This window comes from Pongo pygmaeus, chromosome 19 (assembly GCF_028885625.2).
Source record: "Pongo pygmaeus isolate AG05252 chromosome 19, NHGRI_mPonPyg2-v2.0_pri, whole genome shotgun sequence".
NCBI lineage: Eukaryota > Metazoa > Chordata > Mammalia > Primates > Hominidae > Pongo > Pongo pygmaeus.
In genome coordinates this window covers 92,952,044-92,967,676 of record NC_072392.2, presented here as the reverse complement: position 1 = coordinate 92,967,676, position 15,633 = coordinate 92,952,044, and the positions used below count along the sequence as shown (strand labels likewise).

Below are 15,633 nucleotides of genomic sequence, written 5' to 3'. Positions count from 1 at the left end.
ACCTTGGCTTGGGGTGGGGCAGGAGGATCCTCTCATATTGGTCATGGTTTTTTTTTTTTTTTTTTTTTTTTTGAGGCAGAGTCTCTCTCTGTCGCCCAGGCTGGAATGCGGTGTCACGATCTCGGCTCACAACAACCTCTGCCTCCCGAGTTCAAGCTATTCTTCTGCCTCAGCCTCCCAAGTAGCTGGGACTACAGGCGCCTGCCACCACACCTGGCTAATTTTTGTATTTTTAGTAGAGACGGGGTTTCACCGTGTTAGCCAGGATGGTCTCGATCTCCTGACCTCGTGATCCACCCGCCTTGGCCTCCCAAAGTGCTGGGATTACAGGTGAGCCACCATGCCCTGCTGGGTCTTTTTTTTTTTATCAGTATTAGAAATCTATTGACAATGGCCAGGCGCCGTGGCTCAAGCCGGTAATCCCAGCACTTTGGGAGGCCAAGATGGGCAGATCACCTGAGGTCGGGAGTTTGAAGTCAGCCTGGCCAACATGCTGAAACCCTGTCTCTACTAAAAATACAAAAATTAGCCAGGCATGATGGCAGGCACCTGTAATCCCAGCTACTTGGGAGGCTGAGGCAGGAGAATCCCTTGAACCTGGGTGGTGGAGGTTGTGGTGAGCCAAGATCGTGCCACTGCACTCCAGCCTGGGTGACAGAGCAAAACTCCATCTCAAAAAAAAAAAAAAAACAAAAAAAACAAACTACTGATAATGACTCTAAGAGCTTTTTACTTAGGCCATCATGGGGAGCTCAGCGCTGGTCTATTTACAAGCATTGTTAAATGATCTCTTCCTCAATGTAGGACCTCCCTTAGGCCTGCTCCTCCTCTGTTCTCCTCCCCATGAAGCGAGGTGTCCACATGGCCAAAGGCTCCTATTCCTCCTGTAGACTGACTGCACTTTGCCCCAAGGTCGCTGTTACTGTGGCATCCCTAGGTCTGTGGTGTGGCCAAGGGGTGACGATTTGCAGGGGCTGTGGACAGAGCTTGGATGTGGAGCCTCCTGCATTCTTCTGACCAAACCAATGCACTTGTTACATATCTTCTCTCGCCACTCAACAGCTGCTGAAAATTCCTTTGGGGTTGGAGTGCGCAAGAGTGGGAGGAGAAGGAGAGGAGCTTGTGGGTGGGGGGCGGGGGACAGGAGGTTGTTTGTCCCTAGGTTGCCACATTTTAGTGTGGAACTTCTGAGAATCCTACATGCTAACCTGGCTTCCAGGTTGGTAAGAAGGTATTTTGTTCAGGAGGGAAGATTAGACACACTTGATTTTGTAGCTTTTTGGGTTTGCTTTAGAATGTTAAGCTACTGAGACACATGGTATGTGGGCCACCATTTGTATTCTAGCCCTGGCCCCCAAATGTTAGGGATGAAGCTGCCTAAATCCATTACCTTAGATATTGTCAGGCCTTTGAGCCCAAGCTAAGCCATCATATCTCCTGTGACCTGCATATGTACATCCAGAAGGCTAGAAGCAACTGAAGAGCCACAAAAGATGTGAAAATAGCCTTAACTGATGACATTCCACCATTGTGATTTGTTTCTGCCCCACCCTAACTGATCAATGTACTTTGTAATCTCCCCCACCCTTAAGAAGGTTCTTTGCAATTCTCCCCACCCTTGAGAATGTACTTTGTGAGATCCATCCCTGCCCACAAAACATTGCTCCTAACTCCACTGCCTATCCCAAAACCTGTAAGAACTAGTGATAATCCCACCGCCCTTTGCTGACTCTCTTTTTGGACTCAGCCCACCTGCACCCAGGTGAAATAAACAGCCTTGTTGCTCACACAAAGCCTGTTTGGTGGTCTCTTCACACGGACGTGTGTGACATTTGGTGCTGAAGACGCTGGTCAGCGGGACTCCTTTGGGAGACCAGTCCTCTGTCCTCACCCTCACTCGGTGAAGAGACCCACCTACAACCTCAGGTCCTCAGACCAACCAGCCCAAGGAACATCTCACCGATTTTAAATCGGGTAAGCAGCCTCTTTTATTCTTTTCTCCAACCTCTCACTATCCCTCAACCTCTTTCTCCTTTTAATCTTGGCGCCATCCTTCAATCTCTCCCTTCTCTTAATTTCAATTCCTTTCTTTTTCTGGTAGAGACAAAGGAGACGCATTTTATCCGTGGACCCAAAACTCCAGTGCTGGTCACGAACTTGGGAAGGCAGCCTTCCCTTGGTGTTTAGTCATTGTGGGGACGCCTGCCTGATTATTCACCCACATTCCATTGGTGTCTGATCTCCGCAGGGATGCCTGCCTTGGTCATTCATCCACTTTCCCTTGGTGGCAATTCAATTGCAGGGACGCCTACTTTGGCTGCTCACCCACATTGCAGCCCAGGGCTGCTCCCCATCCCTTCTCTCCGTGTCTCTACCGCTTTTCCACTTTTCTAGGGGGCAAGCACCTCCCACCCCTTCTCCACTTTCCTGGGGGGCAAGCACCCTCCACCTCTCTCTCCATATCTCCACCCCTTTTCCACTTTCCAGCGGGGCAAGCACCCCCACCCCTTCTCTCCGTGTCTCTACCCTTCTCTTTAAACTTGCCTCCTTCACTATGGGCAACCTTCCACCCTCCATTCCTCCTTCTTCTGCCTTAGCCTGTGTTCTCAAGAATTTAAAACCTCTTCAACTCTTGCTTGACCTAAAACCTAAATGCCTTATTTTCTTCTGCGATGCCGCTTGACCCCCATACAAGCTGGACAGTGGTTCCAAATAGCCAGAAAACAGCACTTTCGATTTTTCCATCCTACAAGATCTAAATAATTCTTGTCGTAAAATGGGCAAACGGTCTGAGGTGCCTGACATCCAGGCATTCTTTTACACATTGGTCCCTCTCTAGTCTCTGTTCCCGATGCAACTCGTCTCAAATCTTGCTTTTTTCCCTCCCACCTGTCCCTTCAGTTCCAACCCCAAGCGTCTCTGAGTCTTTTGAATCTTCCTTTTCTACGGACCCATCTGACCTATCCCCTCCTCCCCAGGATGCTCCTCGCCAGGCTGAGCTAGGTCCCAATTTTTCCTCAGCCTCCGCTCCCCCACCCTATAATCCTTTTATCACCTCCCCTCCTCACACCTGGTCCGGCTTACAGTTTTGTTCCTCGACTAGCCCTCCCCCACCTGCCCAGCAATTTCCTCTTAAAAAGGTGGCTGGAGCTAAAGGCATAGTCAAGGTTAATGCTCCTTTTTCTTTATCTGACTTCTCCCAAATCAGTTAGTGCTTAGGCTCTTTTTCATCAAATAAAAAAACCCAGCCCAGTTCATGGCCTGTTTGGCAGGCCAAAAAGACCCTGAGACACTTTACAGCCCTAGACCCTGAAAGGTCAGAAGGCTGTCTTATTCTCAATATGCATTTTATTTTATTACCCAATCTGCTCCTGACATTAAATAAAGCTCCAAAAATTAAATTCCGGCCCTCAAACCCCACAACAGGACTTAATTAACCTCACCTTCAAGGTGTACAATAATAGAGTAGAGGCAGCCAAGTAGCAATGTATTTCTGAGTTGCAGTTCCTTGCCTCCACTGTGAGACAAACCCCAGCCACATCTCCAGCACACAATTCCAAACCCCTGAACTGCAGCTGCCAGGGATTCCCCCAGAACCTCCTCCCCCAGGAGCTTGCTACAAGTGCTGGAAATCTGGCCACTGGGCCAAGGAATGCCTGCAGCCTGGGATTCCTCCTAAGCCGTGTCCCATCTGTGAGGGACCCCACTGAAAATTGGACTGTTCAGCTCACCTGGCAGCCACTCCCAGAGCCCCTAGAACTCTGGCCCAAGGCTCTCTGACTGACTCCTTCCCAGATCTTCTCGGCTTAGTGGCTGAAGACTGACCCTGCCCGATTGCCTCAGAAGCCTCCTGGACCATCACAGATGCTTTGGGTAACTCTTACAGTGGAAGGTAAGTCCGTCCCCTTCTTAATCAATACGGAGGCTACCTGCTCCACATTACCTTATCTTCAAGGGCCTGTTTCCTTTGCCTCCATAACTATTGTGTGTATTGATGGCCAGGCTTCTAAACCCCTTAAAACTCCCCAACTCTGGTGCCAACTTGGACAATACTCTTTTAAGCAGTCCTTTTTAGTTATCCCCACCTGCCCAGTTCCCTTATTAGGTCGAGACATTTTAACTAAATCATCTGCTTCCCTGACTATTCCTGGGCTACAGCCACACCTCATTGCCATCTTTTTCCCCAGTTCAAAGCCTCCTTCACATCCTCCCCTTGTATCTCCCCACCTTAAACCACAAGTATAGCATGCCTCTACTCCCTCCCTGGTGACTAGTCATGCACCCCTTACTATCCCATTAAAACCCAATCACCCTTACCCCGCTCAATGCCAATATCCTATCCTGCAGCACGCTTTAAAAGGATTAAAGCCTGTTATCACTCTCCTGCTACAGCATGGCCTTTTAAAGCCTATAAACACTCCTTACAATTCCCCCATTTTACCTGTCCAAAAACTAGACAAGCCTTACAGGTTAGTTCAGGATCTGTGCCTTATCAGCCAAATTGTCTTGCCTATCCACCCCGTGGTGCCAAACCCATATACTCTCCTATCCTCAATACCTCCCTCCACAACCCCTCCATAACCCATTATTCTGTTCTGGATCTCAAACATGATTTCTTTACTATTCCTTTGTACTCTTCATCCCAGCCTCTCTTCGCTTTCACTTGGACTGACCCTGACACCCATCAAGCTCAGCAAATTGCCTGGGCTGTACTGCCACAGGGCTTCGCGGACAGCCCCCATTACTTCAGTCAAGCCCAAATTTCTTCCTCATCTGTTACCTATCTCGGCGTAATTCGTTGTGAAAACACACATGCTCTCCTTGCTGATTGTGTCCGGCTAATCTCCCAAACCCGAACCCCTTCTACAAAACAACAACTCCTTTCCTTCCTAGGCATGGTTAGGTACTTCTGCCTTTGGATACCTAGTTTTACCATCCTGGCTAAACCATTATGTCAACTCACAAAAGCAAACCTAGCTGACCCCATAGATCCTAAATCCTTTCGCCACTCCTCTTTCCGTTCCTTAAAAACTGCCCTAGTAGCTGCCCCTATGCTGGCTCTCCCTAACTCATCCCAACCCTTTTCATTACACACAGCCAAAGTACAGGGCTATGCAGTCAAAATTCTTACACAAGAGCTGGGACTGTGCCCTGTAGCCTTTCTGTCCAAACAACTTGACCTTACTGTTTTAGGCTAGCCTCCCACATTATTCCTGATACCACACCTGACCCCCATGACTGTATCTCTCTAATTCACCTGACATTCACTCGATTTCCGCATATTTCCTTCTTTCCTGTTCCTCACCCTGATCATGCTTGGTTTATTGATGGCAGTTCCACCAGGCCTAATCACCACACAACAGCAAAGGCAGGCTATGCTATAGTATCCTCCACATCTATCATTGAGGCTAGTGCTCTGCCGCTCTCCACTACCTCTCAGCAAGCCGAACTCATTGCCTTGGGCCCTCACGCTTGCAAAGGGTCTATGCGTCAATTTTATACTGACTCTAAATATGCCTTCCACATCCTGCACCACCATGCTGTTATATGGGCAGAAAGAGGTCTCCTCACTATGCAAGAGTCCTCCATCATTAATGCCTCTTTAATAAAAACTCTTCTCAAGGCTGCTTTACTTCCAAAGGAAGCTGGAGTCATTCACTGCAAGGGCCATTGAAAGGCATCAGATCCCATCGCTCAGGGCAACACTTATGCTGATAAGGTAGCTAAAAAAGCAGCTAGCATTCCAACTTCTATCCCTCACAGCAGCTTTTCTCCTTCTCATCTGGTCACTCCCACCTGCTCCCCCACTGACACTTCCACCTATCAGTCTCTTCCCACACAAGGCAAATGGTTCTTTTACCAGGAAAATATCTCCTTCCAGCCTCACAGGCCCATTCTATTCTGTCATCATTTCATAACCTCTTCCACATAGGTTACAAGTCGCTAGCCTGCCTCTTAGAATCTCTCATTTGCTTTCCATTATGGAAATCTATCCTCAAGAAAATCACTTCTCAGTTGTTCCATCTGCTATTCTACTACTCTTCAGGGATTGTTCAGGCCCCCTCCCTTCCCTACACATCAAGCTAGGGGATTTGCCCCTGCCCAGGACTGGCAAATCGACTTTACTCACATGCCCTGAGTCAGGAAACTGAAATACCTCTTGACCTCTTGGTCTGGGTAGACACTTTCACTGGATATGAACAGCCTTTCCCACAGGATCTGAGAAGGCCACTGTGGTCATTTCTTCCTTTCTGTCAGATATAATTCCTCGGTTTGGCATTCCCACCTCTACACAGTCCGATAATGGACTGGCCTTTATTAGTCAAATCACCCAAGCAGTTTCTCAGGCTCTTGGTATTTAGTGGCTCCTGGTTTTACCTCAAATCGTCACCCTTAAGTCTCTCTTGAAGTGGATAGAAGATCTTCAGTGGCAAGGTACCCTCCAATACTTTCACCCTGATGAAGTCCTGGTCTTTACTTTTATACTCACTCTTATTCTGGTTCCCGTTCTTATGCCACCCTCTATCCCTCCCCAGCTATCTCCACCACACTATCAAACTCACTCTCTCCTAGCCATTTCTAATCCTTCTTTAACAAATAGTTGCTGGCTTTGCATTTCTCTTTTCTCCAAAATCGCTGAGGCCTCAACTTACTCACTACTAAAAAAAGAGGACTCTGTATATTTTTAAGTGAAGAGTGTTGTTCTTACCTAAATCAATCTGGCCTGGTACATGACAACATAAAAAAACTCAAGGATAGAGCCCCAAAACTCACCAACCAAGCAAACAATAATGTTGAACCCCCTTGGACACTCTCTAATTGGATGTCCTGGGTACTCCCAATTCTTAGTCCTTTAATACCTATTTTTCTCCTTCTTTTATTTGGACCTTGTGTCTTTCGTTTAGTTTCTCAATTCATACAAAACCGCATCCAGGCCATCACCAATAATTCTATACAACAAATGCTCCTTCTAACAACCCCACAATATCACCCCTTCCCACAAAATCTTCCTTCAGCTTAATCTCTCCCACTCTAGGTTCCCACATTGCCCCTAATCCCACTTGAAGCAGCCCTGAGAAACATCGCCCATTATCTCTCCATACCACCCCCAAAAATTTTCACCACCCCAACACTTTACCACTATTTTTTTTTAAATTAATATAAGAAGACAGGAATTTCAGGCTGCTGAGCCCAAGCTAATCCATCATATCCCTTGTGACCTGCACGTATACATCCAGATGGCCTGAAGCAACTGAAGATCCACAAAAGATGTGAAAATAGCCTTAACTGATGACATTCCACCATTGTGATTTGTTTCTGCCCCACCCTAACTGATCAATGTACTTTGTAATCTCCCCTACCCTTAAGAAGATTCTTTGTAATTCTCCCCACTCTTGAGAATGTACTTTGTGAGATCCATCCCCTGCCTGCAGAACATTGCTCCTAATTCCACCGCCTAACCCCAAACCTATAAGAACTAATGATAATCCCACCACCCTTTGCTGACTCTCTTTTCGGACTCAGCCCACCTGCACCCAGGTGAAATAAACAACCATGTTGCTCACACAAAGCCTGTTTGGTGGTCTCTTCACACGGACTTGTGAGACAGATATGTGAAAGGAAAATATCTTAGGCCCCCAAAATCACTAAGGAAATCTCAAGCTGGAAACTGCTTAGGGCAAACCTACTTCCCATCTATTCATCTAAGTCACCCATCTGCTCACTGAGATAGATGGATATCTGATTGCCTTCTTTGAAAAGGCTCATTAGAAACTCAAAAGAATGCAACTATCTATAATCTGGAAGCTCCCTCCGTGTTTCCAGTCTTCTGCCTTTGCTTCTGAGTTGTCCCGCCTTTTCAGACCAAACCAACGCACTTCTTACATATCTTGATTGATGTCTCATGTCTCCCTAAAATGTGTAAAGCCTAGCTGTGCCCTGACCACCTTGGCCGCATGTCGTCAGGACTTCCTGAGGCTGTGTCATGGGCACGTCCTCAACCTTGGCAAAATAAACTTTCTAAATTAACTGAGTCTTGTCTCAGATTTTCTGTTTTCACAGATAACCCATCAGAGCTTCCCTTGCCACCCAACAGCTGCTGAAAATTCCTTAAATTTCTCCAAGTTGGTTCCCAGTTTCACTGCTTGGAGAAGCTGAATGTCAACTTTGGGTCCAGATTTTTCACCATGCCTTCCCTCTTTGTGTTTCTCTTAGCATTTATGAAAATGTTATGGCCGGGCGCAGTGGCTCATGCCTGTAATCCCAGCATTTTGGGAGGCCAAGGCAAGTGGATCATGAGGTCAGGAGTTTGAGACCAGCCTGACCAACATAGTGAAACCCCGTCTCTACTAAAAATACAAAAATTAGCCAGGCATTGTGGTGCGCACCTGTAGTCCCAGCTACTCGGGAGGCTGAGGCAGGAGAATCACTTGAATCCAAGAGGCAGAGGTTGTGGTGAGCCGAGACTGTGCCACTGCTCTCCAGCCTGGGCGACAGAGTGAGACTCCCTCTCAAAAAAAAAAAAAAAAAAGTTAATTAATTGTGGTTCAGACAGAAACCTCTGGGTCAACTTTGCCACCATTCAGACAAGCGTCTTTGTTCTTTCTTGAGTCATTTTGTTTATATCTGTATTTGTGCCTCATTCACTTCCAATGGGGATATGTGATTTCAAACAAACCCACAAGTACGAGAAGGCAGTTCAAGAAAGTGCCTGAAAAAATATACAAAGAATAGGGTGTGTGTGTAGGGGTGGGGTGGGTTGGGGCAAATCTTCCACCCCAGAGTGAGGTTGGGTTGTTACTGCGTTTGAGCGTTGTGTTTGGTTATAGGTTTCCTGACAATCAAGGCAAAGTGGAAAGCCAGGTAGGGTGTATGGTACTTGTCTGACATTATATGCCTGAGTCCTTTCCATTGAGTATTTTCTCCTGGTATACACTGCTATAAGGAATCTGTTAAGTGGATCCTTCTGCAAGGGGCCTTGAATAACAAAATGGGCAATTGCAATTTTGCGGAAGATGCAAAGCTTTTTCTAAAGCCATTGTATCGACCCTTGATAAACGCAGAGCATGACATTAAATCATACTTTATCCAGGCCTCTTGATGGGAGCCGGGCTAATGCTGTCTAAGTACACTATTGCTGCTTTTCTGTGACTTTATTATTCAGGGACAGCTTTTAGAAAACCTGATAAATGGGGTGGTTACCATGGCTCCTAAAGTGGCTCTGAGTGACCTTCTTAACAAGACAGGAAATTCAGATGCCATAAAGAAAAGATCGATAGATTTGCTGCAATAAAAATGTTTTGGTTGACAGAAGATTCCAGAAACAAAGTCGAATGAGAAATGGTACAGGGAAGATATTTTCGAGACATGTGACATATGGTAATATCCCTCATATAAGGAGAGCTCTCAGAAGAAAACTTCAATAGAAAATTGAACAAAGGATATGAATAGGTTGATATATTTTTGTGTACATGTGGTTAGTTTTATGTGTCAGCTTGGCTGGACTATAGTCCTACTTATGCAATTAAACACTAATCTAGATGTTGCTGTGAAGGTACTTTGTTGATGTGGTTAACATCTCCAAGCAGTTGACTTTAAGTCTTCAGTAATCTGGGTGAGTGTCCTCTGATTAATTGAAAGAGTTTAAGAGCATAACTGAGGTTTCCCTGAGGAAGCAGAAATTCTGCTTCGTGTTTGTAGCATCAACTCTTGCCTGAAAATTTACAGCCTTTGGGCCGGCCCTACAGAGTTTGGACTTGCCAGCCCCCAGTCATGTAAGCCAATTTCTCTGACAAATCTCTCTTTCTTTTTTTTTTTTTTGAGACGGAGTCTGACTCTGTCGCCCAGGCTGGAGTGCAGTGGCGCGATCTTGACTCACTGCAAGCTCCGCCTCCCAGGTTCACGCCATTCTCCTGCCTCAGCCTCCCAAGTATCTGGGACTACAGGCACCCACCACCACAGCCAGCTAATTTTTTGTATTTTTGGTAGAGGTGGGGTTTCACCGTGGTCTCGATCTCTTGACCTCATGATCCGCCCTCGTCGGCCTCCCAAAGTGCTGGGATTACAGGCGTGAGCCACTGCACCTGGCCGACAAATCTCTCTTTCTTTCCATATATATAGCTTGCTGTTTCTGTTTCTCTGGAGAACCCTAACTGATACAATGACAATATAATGTATAGTGGCTTGATAAAAGTTTGGTAATGGTCTGTACTGGCTTAGATTTGGGGAAACAGGCACTCATACATACACTATTAGTGGGAGTATACATTGAGCAACCATTTTGGATAGCAATTGACAATATCTATTAAGGTTTCAAGTGCAAATTCCTTTGACTCAGCAACTCTATGGCTTTCCTTGCAAAAATAAACCAAGAGGGCCAGGCGTGGTGGCTCATGCCTGTAATCCCAGCACTTTAGGAGACTGAGGCAGATCACCTGAGGTTGGGAGTTTGAGACCAGCCTGGCCAACATAGGGAAACCCTTTCTCTACTGAAAATACAAAAATTAGCAGGGCATGGTGACGTGCACCTGTAATGCCAGCTACTCGGGAAGCTGAGGCAGGAGAATCACTTGAACCTGGGAGGTGGAGGTTACAGTGAGCCAAGATCGCACCATTACACTACAGCCTGGGTGACAGAACAAGACTACATCTCAAAAAAAAAAAAAAAAAAAGTAAACCAAGATATGTGTATAAGGATGCTCATTGTAGTGTTTGCAAGAACAAATAATTCAGCAGTAGAGACTGGTGAAGTAAACTCTAGAATATACATACAATGCAGTACTGTGAAAACAGTAAAAGGATGAGGAAGATCTGTATGTACTGTATGTCCCTGTTGCAGCAGGAAAATACTGGGTAAAAGAGGGCGAGGTCCTGGCGATGGCTCCACCCTCAAGCCTGGACCTGCGGCCCTAAATGAGAACATGCATTCCTGTTTTCCTGCCCGAATGTTGCCTTTTCCAAAACCACCCTGGCCCACCATGTCCCCAGCCCTGTACCCATAAAAAGCCCTTGGCAGAGGAGCAGAGTGGTGTAGCTGAGAAAGAGAGAAGAGACAAGCAGCTGAACTTCGAGAGTAGAGAGTAGAAGCAACTGAGCATTGGAGCATACGGATAGACACGGCTTAACTTCAGATGGCACGGCTTCAGAGAGGAGCCTGGTTATCTCCAGCCAGCCTTCAGGGAAAGATCACCTTTTTCCCACACTATCCCCTTTCCAGCTGCTCTTCCACTGAGAGCCACTTCCACTGCTTAATAAAATCTCTGCATTCATCATTCTTCAAGTCTATGTGACCTGATTCTTCCTGGACACCTGACAAGAACCCGGGTACCAAGAGAGCAGTGACTGTCCACTGAGCTGGTTAACACTTAACTCTGTACCAAGAGGGCAGGGTGTAAAAAGGCTGTCACCTTGACTCTCCACTGAGCTGGTTAACACTTAGCCATCTGTGGATGGCAACTGCTAAAAGAGCATTAATTGTGTTTTTCTTTTCTTTTTTTTTTTTTTGAGACAGAGGTTCACTCTGTCACACAGGCTGGAGTGTAACGGTGGGATCTTGGCTCACTGCAACCTCCACCTCCTGGGTTCAAGCAATTCTCCTGCCTCAGCCTCCGGAGTAGCTGGGATTATAGGCACCCGCCACCACACCCTGCTAACTTTTGGGTTTTTTTTTTCAATAGAGATGGGGTTTCGCCATGTTGGCCAGGTTGGTCTTGAATTCCTGGCCTCAGGTGATCCACCCACCTCGGCCTCCCAAAGTGCTGGGATTACAGGTGTTAGCCACCATGCCTGGCCTAAAAGAACCTTAATTGTAACATACCCCTCCATGCTGCCATGGAGCCAGAGCCCAAAAGTACTTGTCCCAGCCCCAGCACCCACTTGCCTGTGTGCTCCCCCTCACGTGGGGCTGAACCCAGTGGTTTCGAGGAAGTAAAGTTCGTCCCTGCTGGTGCCTAAGTGGCCGACTGGACCCAGAGCTGGTGCCCTCCAGTTCCTACCCGCAAAAGGGTCAAGGGAACTCTCCTGTCTCACTGTTTGTGAGAAAGTTCATTATTAAGCAAAAGAAGCAAGGGGCAGAGTGATGTATATAGTATGATGAATGTGTATATGTTACTTAGGTTTATCTGCTGGAGTATGATTAACTTTTCTCAGGGAGGCAATAGAGGCCAACAAGATTGCCTTTGAGGTTCTGGGTCTGGTAGGTGGGAAATGGAGATAAGACTTTTACTTTTCATTTAATCTTTTTCTATGTTTTAAAAAATTTATTTAAATAATTTGCTTGGCCAGGTACAGTGGCTCACGCTTGTAATTCCAGTGCTTGGGGAGGCCAAAGGCAGGAGGATCACTTGAGCCCAGGAGTTCGAGACCAACCTGAAAACATAGGAAGATCCTATTCTACAATAAATAAAACAATAAGCTGGGCTTGGTGGTGCATGCCTGTATTCCCAGCTATTGGGGAGGCTGAGGCAGGAGGATCACTTGAGTCCAGGAGATTTTCCAGAATTACAGCTGCAGTGAGCTATAATTGCACCACTGCACTCTAGCCTTGGTGACACAGTGAGAACCCATCTCAAAAGAAGAAAAAGAAAGAGAAAAAGAAAGGTAATTGTGAGCAAATTATTTTATTTTATTTATTTATTTTTTTGAGATGAGTTCTTGCTGTGTTGCCCAGGCTGGAGTGCTAGGGCTCATGATGATGAGTCACTGCAGCCTCGACCTCTCTGGGCTCGGGTGATCCTCCCACCTCAGCCTCCCAAGTAACTGGGACTACAGGCACATGCCACTGTGCCCAGCTAATTTTTTTGTATTTTTTGTACAGATGGGGTTTCACCATGTTTCCCAGGCTGGTCTCGAGCTCCTGGGCTCAAGTAATCCGCCCATCTTGGCCTCCCAAAGTGCTGAGATTACAGGTGTGAGCCACCAAACTTGGCCTGCATTTCACCTTTTTAAAGAAAGTATTAACTGGAGGTATTTCAGAGCTGGTATTATCGGCCATGTCTCTCCTTTTTATAAAATGTGATTTAATTTTTAGATAATTTCTAGGTTCACATTAACGCTGGGCAGAAGATACAGGGATTTTTCCACAGACCCTTTTCCCCCATGCATGTATAACCTTCCCCATTATCAACACTCTCCACTGCCATACTTTTTATATTTTTCCTGTATTAAAATGCCCTAATAAAGGTAGTAGTCCAGTTGGTAAAGTAAATTCATACATGAGTGATCCTTCATTTAACCTAAAATAAATTGCTTTTCTACAGAAGAACAAAAGATTGGTAATAGATACACACACATATATTTAACAGCAGTTATCTCTGTGTGGCAGGATTCGGAGTGACTTAAGATGCATTCTTTGTGTTCATCTGTATTTCGCTGTTTTTCTCTAACAAACACACATTACTTTTGTAGTGGGAAAAAGTCTGTGTGTGTGTTGAGGAGGTGTGTTGCACCGGGGAATCTGATGAAAGCTAAGGGGATGCCCAAGTTTAGCCTACCTGTTGCTGAACAAACGCTTGTTTTTTTTTCCAAATACATCTAGCCAATTAATGGGTGCTTAAAAAAAAGATCAAATTTTCTAGGCAGGGGGAGCCTCAATTGCAGCTCTTCCACTTTGTCAAGGAGCAGGTAGCAAAGATGACAGGCGCTCTATTCTGAAAATCAAAGACCCCTTTTGTCTTCTCTAACCCACTATCTTAGTCCCGGCTGCTATAACAAAATACCATAGACTGGGTGGATATGATATGATATATGATATGATATGATATGATGTTTTGGAGACAGTGTCTCACTCTGTCACCTAGGCTGGAGTGCAATGGCACGATCTTGGCTCACTGCAACCTCCGCCTCCTGGGCTCAGGTGATTCCCCTGCCTCAGCCTCCAAAGTAGCTGGGACTACAGGCATGCATCACGCCTGGCTAATTTTGTATTTTCAGTAGAGACAGGGTTTCTCTATGTTGGCTAGGCTGGTCTTGAACTCCTGACCTCAGGTGATCCACCTGCCTTGGCCTCCCAAAGTGCTGGGGTTACAGGCATGAGCTACCGCGCCCAGCCCTCTGGGGCCTTTCTTATAAAGGCACTAATCCCATTCAGGAGACCTAGTTACTCTCCTGACCCAGTTACTCTCCAAAGGCTGAACCTCGTAATGCCATCACGTCGAGGGTTAAGTTTCAACGTATGAAATTCGAGAGACACAAACTTTCAGACTCACTCTTTGGAGACGCCTATTTTTCTCAGAAATAAGCTTTGCCTATGCCTGAATTCCTGGACAAGAACTTGGGTGAGGTCCAGATTCCCATTCCATACACTGCCGAAGCGGGGCATGAGATCTGGAAAATGTTCGAGGCTGGTGGTATCAGTTACCTGCTTTACTAAATCAGTTTTCAGTGCATGATAAAACATTCTTTCATTGTGAAATTTGTTTTATTTCATTTTATTTTATTTTTGAGACAGAGTTTCGCTCTTGTTGCCCAGGCTGGAATGCAATGGTGCGATCTCAGCTCACTGCAACCTCTGCCTCCCAGGTTCAAGTGATTCTCCTGCCTCAGCCTCCTGAGCAGCTGGGATTACAGGTACCTATCATCATGCCGAGCTAATTTTTTATATTTTTAGTAGAGACAGGGTTTCACCATGTTGGTCAGGCTGGTCTCGAACTCCTGACCTCAGGTGATCCGCCTGCCTTGCCCTCCCAAAGTGCTGGGATTACAGGCGTGAGCCACTGCACCCGGCCGGGAAATTTGTTTAAAAAACAACCTTGGAGTGGATGCCCTGGTGACAACCAGCTCCGGGATTCTCTGCTTTATCAATTCTTCATTGTCAGCACTGAATGGGATCTAAAGGCTGTTTTCTCTCTCTCTCTCTCTCTCTTGCTTTCTCTGCCCCTCCCTGACCCTGACACAAGGCAGCATGGCTTATATGAGCCAGGCCTGGGTTTGAATCTCTGCCACTTACTAGCTATGTGACCTTGGACACATCACTTGCTCTCTGAGTCTTAATTTCTTTGAAAAATGAGAACCGCATCACTTTCCTCTAGATTTATAGTGAGGATTCAATGTAATAATGATGGAAAACATGAAACATAGCACAAGTGGTTGGAAAAGATAAAGTGCATTTGGAAGTGAGGGGAACTAAAAGGGCTCGGGAATGGTTTCTGAGAAGAGTTATGATTTATAAAAACAGAGAGTGGTTCTTAGGTGCTAGACAGAGTCCCCTAGCAGAGCACACAAGGCCAGGACAGAAAGACAGGCTCAACCATTCCCCTACATACATGCACACACACATACATACATACATAGGTGCTTTAGGGCGGGGAGAATCTCAGATGACCTGTCTAATCCCTTCTTTCACATATGGGGGCAGGGAAGCCCAGGGAGATAACTGGCTTGTGTATAGGTCAATGGCCAAACCAGGATTACAGGCTCAAATGAGTTTTTGAGGACGCAAGGCCTGCAGAAGAGCCGATTCCCCTGTATTCCCCATAGGCACTTGGTTAGAGGAGCAGCTACTCAGAACCACTTGGCGAATTCTCTGCTTTTTCTTTTTGAGACAGAGTCTTGCTCAGTCACCCAGGCTGGAGGAGTGCAGTGCTGTGATCTCGGCTCACTGCAACCTCCGCCTCCCGGGTTCAAGCAATTCTCTTG

General features: G+C 46.3%; 1 protein-coding gene across 1 annotated transcript in view; it reads right to left on the bottom strand.

Moving 5' to 3' along the window:
• Window positions 1-15,633, bottom strand: part of RAB37 (RAB37, member RAS oncogene family) — an 82,423-nt gene that overhangs the window by 21,461 nt on the left and 45,329 nt on the right. The window lies entirely within an intron of this gene.